Here is an 18,187-nt window from a genome sequence, read left to right as displayed (position 1 = left end):
GCGATGACGACGACACACAGCAATCAAAACATCTCGGCAGAGTCAGTCCCCAGAGAGTGTTCAATAAATATTATCGAATAAATAAGCGATGAAGATGGATGAGAAAGAATTGATAAAGGAGAATTCAGTAGATTCAACCCACTTCAAACAATTAGGTCTATAAATAAATAACCTAACTGCACGTTAAGTTGGGGTCCAGAGGAAGTTCAAGGTGTGAATAGCAAGGTAAAGATCCTATACTATGGCCCAGCTTTATCCTTCAGGGACTTCAGGGACTTCATACACCGTGGCTAAAGAACTTCCCCTTGCTAGCAGTTAGGACAGCTTAGTACACAGTAGTTTCTTTATAAAGGTGTCTCCTTGTTGTCTCCCTTTTCCTCTTTCTCAATCCCCCTCCCTTATTTTCTCTCTCTCCCTTACCTCCCTGTTTTCTTCCCTCTCTCCATGCCATCTTGCCCTGTGCCTCTCCCCCTCCTACTTCCGCTCTCTCCCTCCCCTTTATTTTTTTCAATTCTCTTTCAGTAACTGCCTGTCTTCTCTAATTTCTTCTCTCCTTTCAGTACCTCCATATTTTTTCCTCTCATCTTCTCCCAAGCTCTTCCAGTCCCTTTCAACCTCCCCCAATCATTTTTTTCCTAGCCCACATTATAATGAAGTCTCTTCTTTGTCTTTTGGGTGTCCACTCATAGGTAAGCATAGCAAGCTCTCGCCTCCCAGGTTTTGATCACATCAGCTAAGAAATTCAACCAGGCAGCCAATAGAGAAAGTCTTCTTCCAGGCAATCCCAACCATTGTCATCTTCCAATGGCCAATGTCCAGTGTCAAAATCTGAGATGTAGATTGACTCATCCCCAAAGGAACCCTAAAAACCACTGAGATGATCAAGTGCACCTTTTCCATCAGTAGTGTGATTAAAGAGAAACTTGTCAGTTCCATTAACCATGTGCCATTTGTGTTGCTATGACAGACTGTCTTTTTAAAGAACTACCTGTGTGGGTTTCTGTCTCCCCCTCTGATCTTTGATCTCCTGGAGGACCCAATTCACAACTATGCTTTCATTTGATTCCCACAACAACCACACGGGCAGACCCTCTTTCTCCCCAACTTAGAGATAAATAAACTCAAAAGAAAAGGAAGTCTTCAAACCACATAATTATTATAAGGAAAACACTGAGTTCAGTGCCAGATCCCCTGACTCCAGTGGCATTGGGAAGGCACAGATGACACCGCCACCCCAAATCCTTATTAACTTCCTGAAGAGTCACCATGAGAGTTATTCAGGGTAGAGAGAAAACAGGTTAAGGTTGTAAAATCAGATAGATCTGGGTTCATGTCTTAACTCAAGGACTGACTGGCTTTGTGACCTTGGGCAAGTTATTTAGGCTGTCGGTGCCTCATTTTTCTTAAAGTGAAAAAAAAAAAGAATGTATCTTCCTTATAGAGTTAAATATGGTAACGCACATAAAGCCCTTAACAGAGCTCCTGGGAAGTTGCAGTCAAGGAAAGTTAGCTATTGTTACTGTAAAGTTTTGACCTGACGCTACCATTAGGACAGTAATTATGAGGCGTCAGAATACAGATTGGATAATACCCAGAGATGAATTTGAAGTAGATTCTTCTCCTACCAACTCATGGAGAAAATGAATACACTGAGGAGAGACAGACCCCCACGGGCCTGGTGTCCAGTTCTCTGGAAGCCATCATGATGGCCAATACTTAAAGATGTCTTGTCCCCCACAGATTTTTCCAGCAAGTTTCACTGGCGCCGATGACAACATGTTCCAGACATCCTCGCGCTCAGAGAATCGACACAGGAGGCTCAATGATAATCAGCTCCGGGGAGGCCTGGGTTTCTTTCTTCCTGCACAAGGGCCTCGGAGTCCTCCGGATACTTACATCACGGGGGTGTCAGAGAGGGGATGACCTCACCGATCCTCATTCTCTTGTCGATGAGACGGATTCACCATCTATGTTTACCGACCACAAAGTCCACAGCCGTGACTGGGGATTGGACAGACCAGCTGTCTCAGACACCTTCTTAAAGGAATAGAAACACTGGAGCCCAGAGTCAAGGAGTGACTCCACACCCTTCACTCTTCCTATGCCTGATAACGCTGCCTAGACAAGCACCCATTAAACCTCATCATGTGACAAGTCAGAGCCAGAGGTCCATACCAAGCACAAACTTTAAAGTGCTCTTGTGGGTCCGTCACCCTTGTCCACCACACTTAAGCCTTCTGATTCCTTCAGATGATCAAACCTACTATGAGCAAGGCATGATGGCAGGTACTGAGTAGACAGAAGGGCATTGTCGGTCTCTCTTGGGCAGGAGGATCGCAGACAATAGAAATGCCTCGTTGACATGGCTTCTCTTTCATACCGTTCTGCAGAAGTGACTTAAATCTCCATGGGGACACAGCTCACCTCCCTCTAGGCCCTTCCATGACCCTACTCCTGTGACTCATTCAAAGGTCTTTTGGGATATTGACAGTTGCTTTCTCGGTAACTGTCACTCAGATCAAGGTCAAAGTACAAGGTTACTTCCTGCCCTGAGCCCAGGCATCACCATATTTGGCAGTCGTAAGGTCGACTGCTGGCAATTTCCTAGTTTCATTGAAGTCTTTACTCATGTGTTGTTTCTTTGTTGCTTTTATTGGGAATCAAGGGTAGGCAAAGGATCTCCCCAAACCTCTTCTTCTGCCATCTTCAAAGCAATTCTCTCATTTTCAAGTTACATAAACAGGTCCAGAGATATAGTCAGAGCCAAGACAGTGCCGTGCCAATTTCTTATCCCTTGGCTCCAACTCAACGCTGGACGGTGAAGTCTGGGAAGGGGGCTCCCTGGCTTGATGCCTGAATGATAACTGGAGGGAGGAAATGAGGTGTTGGAAGAGCGATGTCTCCAGGGACTTCTCAGTCTCACTGCTAACCCCAAGACACTGCAACTGGTCTCCAAAACTTGGCAATGTAGTTGGTCCAGCAAGATCATTACATGTAATTTACTATCTCATTTGGTGTGGAGAATCAAATTTAGTGAGAGAATGAGAAGGAGTTGTGGCTTCCCAGTCAATTAACATTTATTAAGATCCATCTGTAAGATAAGATGATTCATTTATTCTTTCAATATAGCTGGTGTGCTTTTCACATGGCAGGCGCGGCAACACGTGACGGGTCTTGGAACTCAAGCTTTAGAGTCAGCTTCAGTTGGCCTCCTGGATTTGTCATTTACTACTGTTTGATTGGGGGTACATGCCCTAATCTTATGGGTTTGACTTTCTTCAACATTAAAATGAGGGCAGAAGTTTTTAAATAAAATAACGTAGGTTCAATAATTCACATGCTCTGCTATATTAGTGTCTGAAAATTGTGAACAATAGTAAGTGCCAGATAAGGGTTGGGTGAGAGTGTTCTGTATGAAATTGCTCAGAGGTTTATTTTGCATCAGAAACACTCGTTAGTAAAAGGGCAGTGTGTTTGCACGTGCATCCTCCTTGGCCAACACACACTGACACACGTTTCATTCTTGAATCTGCTCCGTCTTGCAGTTTTCCTCTCACTCAAGAAAAAGATTCTGACTTGGCCATGGTGTTTCCAGTAAATCATTCAAAATAAGGACCTTTTGGGACATCGTTGGCATCTCCATCTCCTTTTGGTTTAATGTCACATTTGAGCTTCCAGTCACTGAAGTGGACTCCTATAGTGTCTCTCTGGTATACACACCCTGCACGGAATTTATATCATAAATGGGAAAGAACACCTCTTCCAATCCTATCAGCCAACAGTGGAGAGAAAGTGAAACAAAGTCAATGGATTATTAACATGAAAAATCAGGTTACCAAATAAGTATGTATATTTTCATAAGACGTCCGATAGATTTTTTCCTTTTTTTAAAGTATGTACTTACTTAGTCAAAACTCTGGAAAAATATACATCTGACTCTTAGGAGTGATAAACTCTAGAAAGTGAGACTATAAATTATTTCTTCTTCTTTTGTTTTGTTTGTTTGGGGTTGGTTTTTTTTTTTTTTTTTTTTTTTTGTATTTTCAGAAAAGACTACACTGAACCTGTGTTGTTTTTGCAATAAGGAAAAGAGCACAGTAAAAATTAGATTTAAAAAAAAAAAAAAACACTCGACTTCCCATAGCATCTGGCAAATCTTAGATGCTCAATGAATGTTTAGTGATTGAATGAATGGCCCATAATCTGGGCAATTCCTGATGATCCAACAGTTCAGCTGCCTTGGCATAGCCATCATTCTGGCTCTACTATTGAATGACCCTCCAGGACAAGAGAAAAAGGAGGAAGGAGAAAAAATGGAGAAGGGGATGGAGAAAGAAGATTTAAGAATGAGGTGTGATAAGAGACAAGTTACATCACTTGATCAGGGAGTGTCGTACCTGGAAGGCGTGCTATGAAAAGGGGACTCACATTTCTGCTCTATGCAGGTACCTCGAACACACTCCCCAATCTTCTGCAACTACCATCAGGCAGATGGGGAATATGCCTGACCAGTCACAAGTATAGTTAGTGCCAACAATTTGAATGAAGGCCTTCTGACTCCAGATCAGGGCTCCTTACAATAAAGAAATGTACCTACTAAATATATAAGTGTATATATACAAATTTAGTTTAACTTAGGGGTTCAGAGGGGTTATGGGAAACAGAAAAGACAGAGAAGAATCAGAACACTGAAGAAAAAAGAACTTACGAGCATATTTATGACCCCCAGTTCAATATATGCAACCTCCAGTCAAATAATATCTATGAATAGCGTAAATGTTTTGAGGACCTATAAGAGAATTGGTCCCCAAAGAAGAAAGAAGTAACTCACCCAGTGCAGAAAGTGCCTCATCAGCCCAGAAAGACAAACAGGGAGATATTTAGCAACCATCGGTGGGAGAAAAAAATTTCCACTATATATTTAGAATGTCATTCATTGCTCTGCTGAGTTCTTGTGTTCAGAGAAATGCGGCAAGATCTATGTCTCCTTCTTAAAAGGATCTTTGCCCTCTACCCACCCCACCAAACCCGTACATCAAAAGAGAGAAATTAACTGATTATTTATTAACTCCAACTCCCAAAATTGGACCTCCAAATGTCAAAGCGTTGATTTGAATGCAGACCACCGATGCACCCAGGAAACTTAGTGTGCAGTCAAATGGAGAAGGAGAATTCTGTCTCCTATACTGCAATTCTCTACTTAAAGTCAAGCCCTTCTTTCACATTAGCCTTTTATTTTCACCTCTGGAACAGGACAGTGCATTCGAGTCAGGATCTCAACATGCTCCACAGATATTATCTAGAGTCCAGTATTAGTTTTGTCTGCTCTTCAGACCCTATTTGTACACAACGGTTTAAATGATAAATAAAAGCTTAACGTGATATTGAGGGTTTATACTGTAACAGAGCTGAGGGCCAAGCACTGAGGTGAGACTCCATTCCTGTTCTTCACTGAAGGCAGTAGTTCTCTGGCTGAGAAAGGCCTGGAAAGGGCCATAAGAACCTTGGAGCCCCTTGGTCCCCCTTGCTGAACCTTCCTCTTTTCTCCTGTATTGTCTCTGATTGACTCTAAATCAGAAAGAATGCTGTCTGTATCGATTATAAGAAAACTTTGGTTCCCTGGAACTCAATTCATCGTAAACACCAGTTAGCTGAAAGTTGAGTTTTGACCTTATTTTTTAGTAACAAGTGACAAGAACATTAATTAAGGTATTATTATTAATAGCTGATATTGTAAACAAGTCTCAAAAGTTTATAATGTTCCCAAAACGACAGAAATTTTCCCAAATGTAAAATCCAAAATGGGTGGTGTCGATCAGCAAGTGGCCCTCGTTCTGATTCCAGGAAACAAATCCCTCCATCTCATGGCTCCAACCTCTTCAACACAGGGCTTCCAAAGTTACTGGGTTGTCTGTGTCTGCCTCAAGCTCACAGACTGGAAAGAGCATGGAAGAGAACATGCGGAATCTTTATAGGTTGGACTAGAAAATGGGATATAGCACTTCTGATCACATTCTATTGGTTAGAATTCAGTCACATGACCACACCTAAGTGCAAAGGAGGCTGGGAAATGTAGGCTGTGTGCTCAGGAAGAAGAGGGAACAGGTGTGTTGTGCTGTTAGCCAGTCTCCGTCACAATTGGGAAACAATATCAGTACAATAACAACAAAATGGCAGTTTCCATAGTATGCCCTATACAAGAATCCCTATACAGAATACAAGTTTTGTAAGGCTTTGTAAGAAAATTTACTCTCCATCATAGGACTCTCCTTCCTAAAATAATGAAAAGGAGATACACTTCATGGAGAAAAAAAAAAAGAGCAATAACAGTTGAAGGAGAAAACATCATCAGAACATCCCTAACTCGTTTGAAATTTTAATTTGCAAAAGTAGCATTCCTCATTCAGTCCAGCTAATTTGGGTTTTACACTAATCAGTTAATGAGCCATAGTTATTAATCGTAATATTGTAATAATCACTATCCTAACGAATCCCTATTTGCCATACATTCTACCACAGACTGAACAGATGCCTCATGAAAAAAGAGAGAGAGAGAGAGAGAGAGAGAGAGAGAGAGAGAGAGAGAGAGAGAGAGAGAGAGAGAGAGAGACTCAAACATCACTAATGGAAGTATAATTTGGAAAGCAGTTTTGTTGGAAACTTTAATAGGGTTCGATGAGTTCATATTTTCAGAACCAGTGATTGGATTTCTGACCTTATTTTAAAGGAAATGCTCTTAATTTCAAAAATAAACAGCAGTCTTATACCTAAGGTGTTTGTTTTAAAGCTATGTATGACAGCAAATGCCAACAACGAGATAGCTTAAGTCAATCTGGCACATAGACCATAATGAAGGTGTTTGAAATTGTGCTTTAGCTCCAGCCTTATGCAAACTATTATAAATTGTGGATTAGAAACTTGTAATTACTGATTTCCTTAGAGCTGTGGTGTCAAAGAAATTGTGAGCTCAGTCTTCAGTTTGAGTAAACACATTCGTATGTGCTATAATAGAATATTGTACTTCCGGTTCTAAGTTTGGGGAATTTTAATGACTTTACATTTGAGAATGAACTGAAATTGAAGTTAGGTACCACCTTGAAACTGAGGTCATTTTGCAAAAATTGGAGACAGGCTGAAAAGAGTACGTTAAGTGAAAAAGCAGAAAAGAAAATTGTTGGTGCAAACTGATAACCAAAATGAAACAAAAACCAAAAATGATCATTTTAAATAGAAAAAATTCTATGTCTGCCCATTTCTCTTCCTGCTTTCAAAATTTCAAGAAAAAAAATTAAATTTTTCTTGGAGGAAAAAAAAATATATATATATACACACACACACACACACATATACATAAACTTGAAATAAATGGCCTCATCTACCTTCTCACACTCCAACGGCAACTCCCAGTGTAGCCATTTAGGTCACACACAATCTGACATTGTGTCTGCAGTATTTCCTATGAAACTTGGCAGGACTCATTCTCAGTAGTGTGAACCCTACGAGGACAGATGGCCATCCAGCCAATCAAGGGTCCTGTGTTCACACCCCCTCCCTCTGGAGCTAGGAAGATGACACTGATCTTCTACTTAGAAAAGCAACACAAGCAAGAATTTCGTTCTTCCTCAACTCTGCAGCTCTCCTTTCCCCTGGCTCTAGAAATTACTTCTCAAACTGAGGAAACGTGGTGGGGGCAAGTGGATTGATATCTGCCTTTCACTCTCCTCTTGAATTAAACGTACCACAAGCAAAAAGACCGAAGCCACCACAAGGCGGGCTGAGTCAAGTCTCCTTGTCTGCGGGTAGAATGCGGTCTCTTTCGGTGACAATAGCACTGAGCATGTCTTTGGTTATGGCCTTCTGCATCATTCTAGGATGCTTTTTTTCCTCTCTTGCATGGAAGCACATTCTCAGCTACATCATTTTCAAAGAAGCAGTACTTAGATCCTGTTCAACGGGGCATAAAAGACCTCCTTTGCTCCCGGGAGCCTGACAAAGGAGACTTCCCTTCAAATTGTGAAGTATTTCACAGATTCTGCTTGCCTGTGATCCCACTCCAGCCTCCAAGTCCTGTCACGTCCCAAAAGTTCAGATACAAGGCTGGGTTTGAGGAGGTGTGGTGCAAGCTAGCCATGTCACCTAGTCAGGACAGGCATCTCCTGAGAATCAGATGGGTGTCTGTCTGCAGTGCTTTACCTGCTGCAAATGACAGTGGAAATATGTCCTAAACAAAGGATTCCAATCAGTTATGAACTAATTAACCTCAAGTGTCCAGGTGCTACAGAAACGTCTCGAAAGGAGATATACTTTAGTCTAAGGCAGTGATTCTCTACCAGGGGCAATGTCCCTGAGGGGACATTAGGCAGTGTCTGAAGACATTTTCGAGTGCTACAGTTTGGAGGAAGCGTGGACATGAACGGGAGTGCTCCTGGCATTGAACACACTAAACACCCTATGGTGTCAGTAGTGCCACGGTTGGGAAAGCCTGGTGATTTTCAAACTTAAGCAGACAAAGTCTCCCCTGGAGAGCTGGACCCCCTGCCTAGAGTTTCTGAGGCAGCAGGTCTGGGGTGAGGTCTGAGAATTCGCATTTCTTACAAGATTCCAGGAGATTCTGCTGTTTGCTGTCCCAGGGACCACAGTGGAGAACTACTGGTCTGGCGTTGCAGAGAAGGCATCCCCAACAGAATGATGTGTAAAGGGGTAGCTGGAGAAAGAGAAAAAGATAAACTTTTGCAGGCAGTTTGTGCAAAAGTCCAGAGGAAAGAGGCTCTGGCGTGTTCAAGGAACTGAAATAATGGAGCATGGGGTCGAATGAAGCTGAAGAGGGAGACAGAGGCAGATGGTGTAGGACCATAGTAGGAGTGGGTCTGTCTTCCATTTAGAGCAACAGGAAGGCACTGCAGAGATTTTAGCAGGGGTTTCAGGGAAATTTGACAGAGCAGTTGGGATGGAGTTGAGCAAGGCATGCTGCTTACAGTTTAACATAATAAAAGGACATGGTCTTTGGAGCCCAGGCAGTCCTAGATGTCAGTCCTCACTAGGCCTCTTATGATCAATGGCAAATTATTTGACTTCTATGAGCCTCAGTTTTCTCATCCATAAAATGGGGCCATTCGGAACCACTTCACTGAATTGTTGTGAGAATAAATGAGATCACGTTCATAAAAGTGTCTGGCACACAGAAGGGCTCAACAAATGTTAATTCTCTTCCATTAAGTGTCAATGATGAAAGGACCAGGGGCTCCTCCACCACCTAATTTGCAACTCAAAGAACACACAGCAAAGCATGATGTCAGCAACCCACGTCTGTCCAAAGAGCGCTTGCATCACCTGTGTGTGCCAAACCCGCGCCAGGGCCTAATGCGAGCAGGTTTAAGGGCAAATTAGGCAACCACTGGCCCACACAAAAATGCTGCAAAGCTAATGCTAGGTTTGCAGATACCATCACAGCGCTCAGGCCAAAGTTACCTAATCTATTAATGGTTGGATACTTCAGAGGCTCTTTAACGACGTCCCTTATTGTTTTGTAGCCCAACAACTGGGAGGAGAAACAGTGCTTGGAACCACAATGAATACCAATACTTAGTACTCAAATAACCTTTTCCATCTTCAAAGCCATTTACAAACACAAATTAAGACTTACGCAGCCCCAGCCTTGGGAAAGTGTCATTATCTTTGTTTCTTCAACACAGCAAGGATGATGAGGTAATGGAGTTGCCCAAACTCTGGCCAGTTGGCTTCAGGATGTGCTGCTTTAATTCAATCTGGGCATCCCTAAGTGGGTCCATTCCAGAAGGATCCAGGCACTCCCCTGGTCTATGGGTAGTGCAAAATGCTTAACTGGAGACGCAAGTCCCACTTTCCAAGAATCCCTTTAAAAAAACAATAATTATAGTAAATAAAGAAGGTGGAAGGAAATGTTTGGAGGGAATGGACATGTTTATGGCATAGATTGTGGTGATGGTTTCACGGGCATATATTCCTCTCCCAACTCATCAAGTTGTATACATTAAATATGTACAGTTTGTTTGTATGTCAATACCTCAACAAACGACTTTCAAAAACAAGAGTCCCTTGTGAATCTAGTGTTGCACAGGTGTTCCCAACACAACATGAATTAGACTTAATTGAAAGGGTTGCTTTTTGGCCAACCAAGTGGGATCTCTGGGTCCCCAGCTCTCTCACCCTGCCCTCTCCCAGAAAACCGAGTGAATGTCAGGATTTTCTTTTTGCATGTGTTTGATAATTATATAATTAATAATGAGCCTATCATAAAGTTTCCTCGTGTATAAACGAGAGCTAACGACCCACAGCATTGTGTGAGGATACCGTATGGAGAATGCCAGAACGGTGATCCACACAGGGAAACTTTCCTCATCACTGCGGTTGACGCCACTGCCATTGTATTTATCTTGTTTGATGATTTTTCCATACCTTTCACATATGCTCTATCTCACAGTGTTCATAACTACTTTCTTATAAAGATAAGCAGGTAACATTATCCTCTGTGGAAATGTGGGCTCAGAGAGGAAAATGGACTTGCCTAAAACCACAGCTAATCACAGGCAGAGCAGGGGGGAGTCCGCAGGTTGCCTCTCTATCACCCCACTTCATTCATAACCTCTTCTCCTCCTACCCCAAAGATGACTTCTCTGTGCCCATAAAGTCTAGGATGCTTGCATTCTCTCCCTGTCCACGCTCCGGGCAGATAATGGCATCATTCATCTCCCCTCCCGTAACTCCACAGAAACTCAAGATACTTATTAAGGCCCCAGGATGTGCCAGACACTATACCCAGGCCTTCTAGGGCCCTTGTCCTCAAGAAGCTTCACGTCAAGTGAGAAAGATGAGTACCAGCTGGAAGAAGTGTTTCTCAGAACCAAGATTCAGAAAAGACCTCCAAATTGGCTACCACTAGAATTCTGGATCTGGGAAATGCCACCCAGCACCAACCCTACTCCTGTGTCACCAAAGGCATGATGCTTTAGAGGTACCGTCACATAACCGCATAAGATGGTCTGCATTGGTCTCAAGATACATGGCCCTCTAGCTAAGGTGCCTGGAAGTCCTGTATGCTCATTTCCAAGTGGATGACGTACTGTACTAAGTGCCCAGGCTTTGGGGCCAGAGAGCCCTGGACCCAAATCCCAGGGCTCACATTAGCACTCCCTTGTACATCTCACTTAACTTCTCAGAAACTGACCTTTCCATCAAATACAGGTTACATATTGTGGGCAGAGGATTTAAAGGAGAAACTGTAATAAAATGTTTGGCACAAAACTGAGCACATGGTAACACTCCATAAGCAGCAGCTATTATTACATTATTACTCTAGTATTACTATTGTGGCACCTCAGTATAATTTACACAGCATTGTATCAAATCTGAATACAAAGTTTAGCAGTGATGCTGATCATCTCTCTCCTATAGATAATCTCAGTGCAAACTAACTGGGTATCTGTGACAACAGAAACGGGGCACTTGAAAATCATACAGCTATCCATGATATAGTTGCACAGATTAAGTTCAAAAAATTTAATTCTTTGTGCTTTTTGGCTGCAACTGCATTTGCTCAGTTTGGTTGAGTCATGACCGTCAGACGCATGGCGCCAGCTCAGAGGACCAGAGCTGCTAGAATCAGGAGTGTGATCCCAGCTTAGCTCCTTACTGGCTGTGTACGCGTGGGGAACTCGGCCCCGCAAGGATTCTGTTTCCTCACTTATAAAATGGGGACAATAAGGTCAACTTCCCTGGGCTGGAAGAGTTAATGAAATAATATGCAGCACTTTACAAATGGTAGCAAAATACTAAGGATCAGTACTTTACTATTTTTAAAATACTGATAGCTTTACTTAATAAGAAACTGGGAAATAAAGTAATAACTATTTTATATAGGTATTTGGTAGATAAACTCCTTAAAAGTAGACGGTTCATGATGGGAAAAATAATGAAAGGGAGCAAAAGTGCGGAAAGCAACGCATCAGAATTATTAAACACCTTTTGTGTGCCATACAAATAGTGTGATATCAATTGTGTGGTTCTAGATCCGGACAGACCTGGGTTCAAATCCTACTTCTTAGCTGTGTGGTTTTACACAGCTACTTAGTGTCTCTGGGCCTCAGCTTCCTGGTCTGTAAATGGCATGAAAAATCTTATTGACCTCATAGCATTTGGGTGAAAGCTGTGTGCATGAAACTTAACCATACTACCTGAGGAGTAGCAAGCACTTAATAAACGTCCTCCTTGCTAAACTGATCACGGTGATCACTTCATAAATTCTATAAATGCCTAACCATTATGTTGTACACCTGAAACGAATAGAATATTGGATGCCAACTGTAATTGAAAAACAACTTTTTTAAATAAAAAATAAATGTTCCCTTTATTTTTATTCAAAAGAGAAAAAGACAGCTTAGTCAAAGTTCTCTATATGAGGGCTTTAAGGCGAGGAAGAGTAGCAATTAAGGAGAATCGAGGCTGGGTGCAGTGTGAGGGTGGCAGGGTGGTATATATACGGCCTGAAATGTCACTGTAACTAGGGTGATTATATACTCTAGTCTGCCCAGGTGGTACAGATACCTTCTGATACATAACAAACCACCCCAAATGTAATGGCTTAAAACAACATCATTTTGTTCATGTATTTGCAATTGTGGCAGGGCACTACAAAAAGAAAGAGAAGAAGGAGGGATGAAGGAAGGGAGGGAGGAAAAAAGGATGAACGAAGAAAGGAAGGAGGGAGGGAGGGAGAAAGAAGGATGAAAGAGAAAAGAGGGAGGAAGGGAGGAAGGAGATAGATAAAGATAGATGATAGATAGATATTATTGAAAGTTAAATAAGTTTGTGTGAACTAATGAAAAGACTGCAGGGAATCCCCCGCTCCTGGTGGGTTCCACAAGAAAGAGAATTCCTCTAAGAAACAGAGGTTGCACCAGTGACCTCTGACCTCCCTCCCAGCTCTCAGATTCTGTGACCCTCTCCACGGAACAGACAAGGAGGTGATTAACATTCCCCTTTTCCCAGGATGGGTGGTGCATGCTTTCATCTTTCAATGTTTATAAATGCCTTTGAAAACGGAATGTGCCACATACACACTAAGAGCTATTATTAATATGGTGTCCAAACACCTCTCCCCAGCTAAGGAACAAAGCAGTAGGGGTGTGTGTGCTCGAGAACTTTCAGAGGAAGCATGTGTGTGTGCATATGCCCCAGTTAAGGAGTATTCCTATTCCCACCCAGTCTTGGGAGAGGCAGAGTATTTCACAGGAGCCAGAGATGGAGCAGAATGAGGAACATGGAAGCCCAGAGAGAACAGTTGGAGCACAATTAACCAGCAGTTTCCATGGATCTGCTAGTTGCTACCAGACGTGAGCTAAGCACTATGGGAAAAGTAAAAACATAATGGATTCAGGGTTCTGTGTTGGAGTACAGATGACAGACATGGACCCAGGTTTTAAGAAATCTGCTCTCCGAAGACAGACTTAAAAACCAGGCCCCAATGCAGATAATCCACCAGGACCGAGTGAGGAAGGCAGGTCCCATTGCAGGTAACCAGGGGTAGGTCATCTCGAATCTTGACTGTGATTGCAGAGGCCATGGTTCTCAAACATTTCTGATCATGCATGCTTTAAGAATCCAATGAAAGTCATGAACCCTCTTCTCAGAAAAGTGCCCATGAAAATAAAATCTTGCCTTGTCTCACAGAGTTCACACATTTCCTAAAGCTCCCTGGGCCCTTTTCTGTCGCTCTGGTACAGTTGTGAACTCTGGGTTGTGAAATTAGCAAACTCTGAACAGATTCAAAGCAGACACTGCGTCTTCTCTAACTCTGGGTCCTGGGCATCTAGCCCAGTGCCTGGCACGTCATGCACCTAAAATAAATGCTTGTTTAATAAATAAACATGGAATTAAAGTATTTTAAAGAGTAACAGATCCTTCTTTAGCTATACCTCTAAAGGTCTTTTTTACTTGTTTTTTGGTTGTTTAATACTCCTCAGGCATTTGACCACCTATGGCCAGTGAGCCAAGAATAAACTAAATCACTTCAAGAACAAGAGAAAGTCAAGACATTTGCTCTCTTATCCCCAACATGGGACGAAAACTCTGTCTTTAAGAGCAATAAGGGACTGTGTGTAAATTGCAAAATCCATACCTAAAATGGCAAAATTGAAGGCGTCGCTCCAGAAATCCCAGAAGAATAGCAAAGTAGCATATAAATCAAGCCTTGGCTCTGTCTGAGCAGAAACAGCTCTGGTACGCTTCTTGAACTTCCAAGAGTCCCCTCCATCGTCAAAAACATGGGGGTAGGTCACGCTCAAACTCACCCTGGCTAGAAACACAGCTGGGATGAACCCCTCACTAGACAAACACCCACTGGCAACCATTCACGGGAAGAAATGGATCCTACCACTCAAGCAAGGTCTTCATTTAAAAAAGCAAAGATGGCAGGAGAGGGAGGCAAAGGCTGGAGAGATTGAGAGAGAGAGGAGGGCAGGAGGGACAGAAAGAGGCTACAGAAAGTCAAGACTTCTGGTTTCTTCTCTTTCTAAAGTAGTCATTCCCCTTGAAGAGGTAAATAAAACACCACCATATGGGTATGACCCTATGCAAATGAGGAGCCAGAGGAAAAAAAACCTTAAGAGCTAGTTAGAGCCAGAGACGCTGACAGAAAGCCACGTGGTACATGTCTCGGTGGTACCCCTGCACAGGGCGTTTGCATGCTGCTCCAGGGCTTCGTGCCTTGAGGGCTTCCAACTTCCGGCCACCTTGAGGGGCTTTTTGGTAGAGTGCCCCAGAGGATAAAATTAGAACCCCGGCTTCCTTTTTCCCCTCTCACTCTGGTTAGTTGCACATAATTCAGCATTAAGAGAAACTCCCCCTCCCAACTTTCAGTGACAGACACGAGTCAACTGAGCTTTAGCGGTTGCATCCACTCTGTCTCTAGCTCCTTCTCCACCTGCCACCCCCAAACTGGAGAAAACCACGCCCCTGGCCCTGCATTCTCACCATTTTATCTGTTCCTTCCTCTTCCGGAATATGTGACCCCGGTTTAACTTCTTCACCCTCATCTAGGAAATGGGAATTTAAAAAGTCTGTCCACCTGCAGGGTTATTTTAAGGCCACAGTGCAATGATGTGGGTGGCATTTGGCAGCAAGCTGGGTGCCCACTTCTCAGGGAGGATTGTTGTCTGCGAAACACCGCAAGCCCAGTTCCTTAGGTTTCTAACCCCAGATTCGGCCTCAACATGACCCCAAAGGGCAAGGGCCTGCCACATGCGTCACTATGGCGTCTGCACCCCTGCAGGTGGTCCAAAAGTTCTGCAGGTACCAGGGATAGGAAGGAGATGCACTGACACTTTCCTCTCCCCAGGGCCTCTCTTACGCCATTTATTTTCATCAAGAGGAGAACATAAGGGCAGAAGTTTCACGTTTTTTCAAAAGGGTCAAGGCTTGGTTCAGTTGAATGTAATTCGCATTCACTTTATGGAGGCCATAACTTTGTAAGTTACCCTGAGGTGAAACCTGGTGAATCAGGGAACCTGCAAAACCCACTCAAAGCCTCCCTCCGACAGGTGCGGGCTGCAGGAGGTCCTGGGCAGCTTTTCTCAAGGGTGACCACACGTGGGGACACGCTTCTGGGTGGTGTGTGGACAGACATTACCTTTCTGTTGTAAAAAGCCTCTGCTTTCCCCAAGATAAACCTTATCTTTCTAGTGCGCTGCATGACCTTGAGCAAGTCACATGACCTCCCCGCGCCACAGTTCTACCATCTACACACTGAGGTTTTCAGGCCCCCGATTGCTGAGGCTCCTTCTAAGTCTTCTGTTCTGTGGCTTTTCCTGGGGTCACGAGCCACGTGGTCTCATTCTGAGTGTGGCTCCACTCCCATGTTCTTTGGGCTCCAGGCTAGGAGTTTCCTGAGGGAGGCCTTTCACAGATGCCCCTCAGGATTCTCTCCCTTGGACCTGTTCACTCTGGACCCTAGAAATTCCACAGCAGTTGTCTTGATAATACATCTTTGGGACAGGCCTGGGGGCATAAGGGAGTAGAAATGGGAATTCAAATGTTCCCAAATAAAATTAAACCACAAGCAACTTGCCATTTTTCCCCACTCAAATGAAGATTGTTGATACTAACCAATATCCAAGAAAGAACGGAGTGGGTGGGACCTTGTCCCTTGAAGTAGATAAAACGTGATTTTTTTTTTTTTTGGTTCAAAAATATACCCGATGGCACATCCCTATTTTCGTCACTGTCTCAAGGTCTAAAACACTATCCTGCCCTGTGATCCTCACCTTATCCACTCTTTTCAAAATACATTATACAAACCCTGTAAAATCAATTCGATAAAAGCCTGACTCAAATAATACAACACAATATGATTGGCTCTCCCAAGGCAGGGCTGGCGTCTGAAGTTTGATGGCTCTATTTCTTAGGAAGCTGGGGCTCTGATTGAGGACCTGCTAGAGAGGGAGGTAGTGACAGTAGTTTGGAGTATAAATCTCATTGTCTGGTTCTGATCCCAAATACAACAGCTCTAAGCTGCATGACCTTGGCAAGATAATGAAACTTTCTCTGCCTCAGTTTTTCCATCTGCAAAATGGGGGACTCAACAGGTGTCCCTATGGAGTTGTTGTGAAGATTATATTAATTCCTGCAAGGGCTTGGAACTCGAGTGCTTCCCATATAGTAAACGTGCAGTATGTCATATTTATTCATACATCTGTGCCACTCAATTAGCAAGTATTTATTGAGAGTTCAGTCTGCCAACCCCCATTTTAGGAACTGGGCATATATAGTCATGAGCAAAAAAGTTCTTGCCCTCAAGTAGCTAGGAGTGAGTTTTAGAGCAATTCCAGAAAGACAGCAGACAAATTAATATAAAGTATGTCAGTTTCTGATACATACTATGGGCAGAAGTAAGACGAGGTAGAGAGGTTATGGCATAAGGCATTGGCATTTTTGGCAGAGTGGCCAAGGAGACCTCCCTGACCCTGATATAGTGAGCGTGTGGATAAAGGTGTGTCGGGCAGGCTGCCCCGGACGCCCCTTAGGGAGGCCGTGCTCACTCTGCCTGCTCCAAGACCCAGGCAAACAGAGCTTTCGTCTCTCACCCTTTCTCAGAGGGCAGCTTGTATCTATGACTGGCCAGCTTTTAAAACACCTCTTTCCAAGTAGGTTCTAGCTTTAATTTGGCTTTCCATCGAGTCTGTTTTATATATTTTAGGGCGTCATTTATATGTTGGGAGAAAGTAACTTCTGGGGAACCCAAAACTGTGATCTTCCTCCCAATCTCCACGATGCATTTCCTTTCATATCTGGAGGATGCTTTGACGCATACCTGCCTTTGGCTTCAGCCTGGATCCCAGACAAAGTAGTTCCAGAAGCTGGCAACATGCTAAGTAGGTGACCAGGAGAGGGACCATGGTGCTCCTGAAGCAGTATCACAAGTGGCTGGAGGGGAATCTAGGAGATAAAAGGAAGTTCGGAGTCACTATACTAGAATCTTATGGAGAACAAAAAACCTAACCAAACACCTAGGACTCAAAGAAAAGAACTAATTCCAGATTCACCTAATTTTTTATAAGTACTTGCTATATCCATCAGGACCCACTCTAGATGTATGTTTGCAAACTACACCTCTCTATGGAAGTCACCGTAAAGGTGTGAAAACTGAGATTTAGGACAGGTAGGTAACTTCCCATAGTTTACACTCAGGCGTTGCAGAATGAGTCCTACAACCCAGATCAGCCAAATCCCAGAGCTGTGCCCCAAAGTCAGAATTCCTTTTTATAATCATTGGAAATACAACTGGGGAAGTAAGTATCCAGTTCTTTCTTTCTTTTCTTAAATTAAAGTTTATTGGAGTGATAATTGTTGGTAAAGGTACATAGGTTTCAAGTGTACGATTTTGTAATACATCATCGACATACCACGTTGTGTGTCCCCACCCAGAGTCAGTTCTCCTTCCATCACCATATATTTCATCCTTTTTACCCCTCTTCCTCCTTGCCGTCTGGTAACCACTAAACTATTGTCCGTGTCTATGAGTTTTTATTTCTTCATTTGTTAGTCTTGTGCCTCTGTTGTTTTCAGTTTTATAAACCACATGTCAGTGAAATCATATGGTTCTCGACTTTTTCTGTCTGACTTATATTTCTTAACATAATAATCTCAAGATCCATCC

The 18,187-nt window shown here is 43.1% G+C and overlaps 1 long non-coding RNA gene across 1 annotated transcript in view; it reads right to left on the bottom strand.

Annotated features, from left to right (window-relative positions):
- The window catches only part of LOC117033825 (uncharacterized), a 429,465-nt gene that overhangs the window by 42,797 nt on the left and 368,481 nt on the right, over window positions 1–18,187 (bottom strand). The window contains exon 5 of the long non-coding RNA XR_004424972.1: window positions 17,342–17,466. This is a non-coding gene — a long non-coding RNA (uncharacterized LOC117033825). The remainder of the gene's footprint in view (window positions 1–17,341; window positions 17,467–18,187) is intronic.

The sequence above is a fragment of the Rhinolophus ferrumequinum genome, chromosome 14, assembly GCF_004115265.2.
Source record: "Rhinolophus ferrumequinum isolate MPI-CBG mRhiFer1 chromosome 14, mRhiFer1_v1.p, whole genome shotgun sequence".
In the NCBI taxonomy this organism is placed as follows: Eukaryota; Metazoa; Chordata; class Mammalia; order Chiroptera; family Rhinolophidae; genus Rhinolophus; species Rhinolophus ferrumequinum.
Note: the sequence above shows the minus strand (reverse complement) of the source record. Positions and strands in the feature narration are given on the sequence as shown.